This window comes from Phalangium opilio, unplaced genomic scaffold (genome assembly GCF_054372755.1).
Source record: "Phalangium opilio isolate 3A_F unplaced genomic scaffold, DU_Popi_V2 ptg000089l_1, whole genome shotgun sequence".
NCBI lineage: Eukaryota > Metazoa > Arthropoda > Arachnida > Opiliones > Phalangiidae > Phalangium > Phalangium opilio.
In genome coordinates, this window is record NW_028324194.1 from 1,298,524 (window position 1) to 1,302,389 (window position 3,866).

The 3,866-nt window shown below is 39.9% G+C and overlaps 1 long non-coding RNA gene across 1 annotated transcript; it reads right to left on the bottom strand.

Moving 5' to 3' along the window:
• Positions 1 to 544: 544 nt before the first annotated feature.
• Positions 545 to 1,562, bottom strand: LOC149646248 (uncharacterized). Its single transcript, XR_016371775.1, has 3 exons — positions 1,252 to 1,562; positions 899 to 1,171; positions 545 to 823 (listed from the first exon to the last, which is right to left on the bottom strand). It is a non-coding gene; the product is annotated as an uncharacterized LOC149646248 (long non-coding RNA).
• Positions 1,563 to 3,866: the final 2,304 nt, after the last annotated feature.

A 3,866-nucleotide genomic window follows, 5' to 3' on the forward strand; every position in this document is an offset into this window, starting at 1 on the left:
AAACGACTGTTGGCCGACTATATGTCCGCGTCATTATGCCTACCTAAAGCCGCGCTCAATCCGACGATTTCGCGGCTTTTTAGTATAGGAACGGTAAATCGTCGGTAAAGGGCTGTTAGAGTAAGGGTTTGAGAGTCGAATTGTCCGCCTGGAGGGACGACGGCCCGCCGGTTTTCCGATTGTTATGAGGCGACTATAAAACGACTGTTGGCCGACTATATGTCCGCGTCATTATGCCTACCTAAAGCCGCACTCAATCCGACGATTTCGCGGCTTTTTAGTATAGGAACGGTAAATCGTCGGTAAAGGGTTTGAGAATCGAAATGTCCGCCCGGTGGGATGATGGCATACTGGTTTACCGACTGTTACGACACGAATGAAATACGACCCTCATCCAACACGTTTGAGAGTCGACTAAACCGCCTGTCAGCAAGAGGTCCGACGCTTTTGCGACGATCAAACCTTAACTCGAGGCCCGACGGTTTGTCAACGATCAAGCCTTAACTCGAGGCTTCATTCGCTTATAGTAAAGAATACTGATACCTAGCATTGAAATTTCTTTAATACATTTTCAACAAAATTCACTTTAGAATTCGTACTTTGAATATTTCAAGTAACATACAGGTTGAGCATCAATTATAACAATTTCAAATATTAAACAATGTATTCGATATTACACGACTAGTCTAATGGAAATATTAGCTGCCTAGCTAATTGGTTTCAACAAAAAGTAAAATTTTTCAGGGCGAGTATAATATTTACATCAATTAAAGCATTTATTAATATTCATTGTTAATATCTTCGATGTGGCCAGTTACTATCTCTTAAATTACAAAAATATTAATGAAAAATATTATTATACGCCTCCAGATTTTTTTAAGGTAAAAGAAAATCATACAATTCTAAAGGGTATTATTTCACACATTTTTCTCTTAAAATGTTTGAAACCGCATAAAAATTCTGTAACTAAAACAAATTGAGATCTATTTTGGAATTCAGTATTATTTTCACAACCAAAAATCTCTAAAATACTTAATATATAAGGTTTTTGAACTCCAAGCTCCCCAAAACACTTGCTTCTTTTATATTCAAACAAAGAAACTGAAGGTAGACATAAACGTTTAAGTTTTGGTTTCACTTTATAGGGGTGTGGTTCCCAGCAGATGAGAAGCTAGGTAAAAAGCAAAGGCTTAAGCATAAAACTGGCTCTAAGAGGTAGATTATTTGATAATTCAATAACAAAATTCAAACCTTAAGTGACAAACGAAGACGTTTGTAGTTTATATAGTGTGACAAAGAACCTTAGCGATGAAATTGAAAGTTAGCAAGCCAAGAACTAATCATTTTCGACCACAAAAATCTCGTTTAAACATTCTAACGACTCAGCAGCGTCAGAGATACTGGAAAGGCTGACTTGCTTAAGCTTTCGCACTAGCAGCGCTCTCTTCGATGATGACGTGCATGGCGTTACCTTAGTTACGCCAATAGAACAGAGGCGTGTCACCTGACCCAAGAAATTACAGGAGGGAAAATTCAAACTTGAAAATCAGATGTGTTTTCTTGCTTTGCAGTTTTTTGTAAGGTTAAGTTTCTAGTGTTGCCAAAAATATAGTATTATCAACTTCTGATTGTGGGTCGAAATATAGTATAAGTTAAATATATAACAAAAATATTTTGGTGGCATATGCGGAATAGTAAAACTCAAAAAAAAAACCGTCCCACGGAAAAAGAAGGCCTACCAACAACTTCGTTTTTCAATTTACTCTTTTTAAACGTGACAATACCGACTAGCGGGAAGGAGTTGGTAATCAATTAGCAAAAATGGGTTACATGTTTAGGACGGTAGGCAAGCCTACTTCAAACCACCACAGTTCCAACTGTCGGATAAATGTCGGTTACTAAACGGCCTAAGAATAACTTTGCTTTTAATTTTACTCTTCTTAATCGTCACAATACCGACTAGCACGAGGGAGTTGGTAATCAATTGGCAAAAAATGTGTTGGAATTTTCTTGACGATAGGCAAGCCTACTTTAAACCATCTCAGTTCCAACTGTCGGATAAATGTCGGTTACTAAACGGCCTAAGCATAACTTTGCTTTTAATTTTACTCTTCTTAAACCTCACAATACCGACTAGCGCGAAAGAGTCGGTAATCAATTGGCAAAAAATAAGTTGGAATTTTCTAGACGGTAGGCAAGCCTACTTTAAACCAACTCAGTTCCAACTGTCAGACAGATGTCGGCATTGCCAACTAAAAGAAGTAGTCGGCTCCGTGAGTCGGAAAAGTGTCGGAATAAGCACGGTACAGCCGACTGGACCGTAAACCGACTATTCGACCTTTAACCGACTATTATGCGGAAGGCTTGTGCTACTGGGGTTCCGGGAGTAGAGTCGATGACGGTGGCTGAATTGCTGAATTTTGACCCACTTAGCGTCAATTTGCACTTTCACAACAAAGTGCGGTCGCTGTTAAACAACTTTGTCTTGTGTAAGCAAAATCCAGTTCTTGGCATGATAGAACATCATTTTTGGAGGGTTGAATACCAATCTCGAGGTTTACCTCACTACCATATGCTTTTGTGGGCCAAGGACGCTCCAAAGATTGGAACTTCTTCGACCGAGACTATTTTGGATTACGTGCAAAAACACGTCACGTGTTCGATGCCAAGAGCATCGGTAAGTCCGGAACTGCAACGGCTGGTAAAAAAATTCCAAACTCACAAATGCACCTCCAGTTGTTATAAGAAGGTCAAAAATTCTAAAAAAGGATTGAAAGTGTGTCGTTACGGTTTCCCTCGAAACGTAACAAACGTTGCCACTATGAATTCTGTTAGATCAGTTACTCGTCACCTTAAAATGAAAAAGGTGCAGAAACGATTGTACGACTTGCCGAGAAAACAGCACGAAGTTTTAATCAATGATTACAATCCCACGCTACTTTTGGCTTCCAAAGCCAACATGGATTTGCAATTTGTCGCTGACAAATCGGAAATAGTGGCAAACTATGTTACGGCTTACGTGACAAAGGGAGACCGGGCTGACATGGACCAAACTTTTGCCGACTTAGGCAACGAAAGTTTGTCCAAAAAATTATTTGCCTATAGATTGAAATCTTTGACGTGCAAGCAAATAGGAATTTATGAAGCTCTCGATATGATGCTGGGCCAAGACCTTTACAACAAGTCTGACAGCACTAAATTTATAAACACTAACTTGAAAGAAAACCGATCGAGAATTTTGAAAGGTTACAAGGAACTCGCTCGTTTGAGGGAAAGTGACCCCGAAAGCAAGGACACTTGCCAAAAAGGGTTCGTCGACGACAAATATCCGAATCGTCCTGACAGCTTGGAAAATCTTAGTTTGCGGGAATTTGGTCAGTTTTACGATTATGCGATGCGCTCTGAGGGTGTCGAGAAAAATGCGAATGTAATCCAGTTGACAAACAATCTGGGTTTCATGAGAAAGAGAATTAAGCCGTACATAATAGAGCACTTTATTCACGACCCGATAGAGGAGGAAGAACAGTATTGTCAAGCTCTACTGATCCTCTTCAAACCGTGGCGTCACGAAACTGAGCTATTGGGCGATTTTGAAACATACGCCGATGCTTTCGAAAACTCGCTTTCAGTGTTAAAAGATATGAGAGAATATCACGAGAAACTCTCGGTTTCCAAAGAAGTTGAAAAGAAACGGAAGGCTTCTAAAAAGGCGAAAGAGCCAGAAACCATAGTCTCGGAGACTGAAAGTGACGACAATGAAAATGCGCTGCAAGGGAAGGAAATTGTTATCGAAACCGAACACGCGATGGCTGATGTGGAAGCTGGCATGGAAATGAATTTCGAGACTGATGTTGACAATGTGGCGT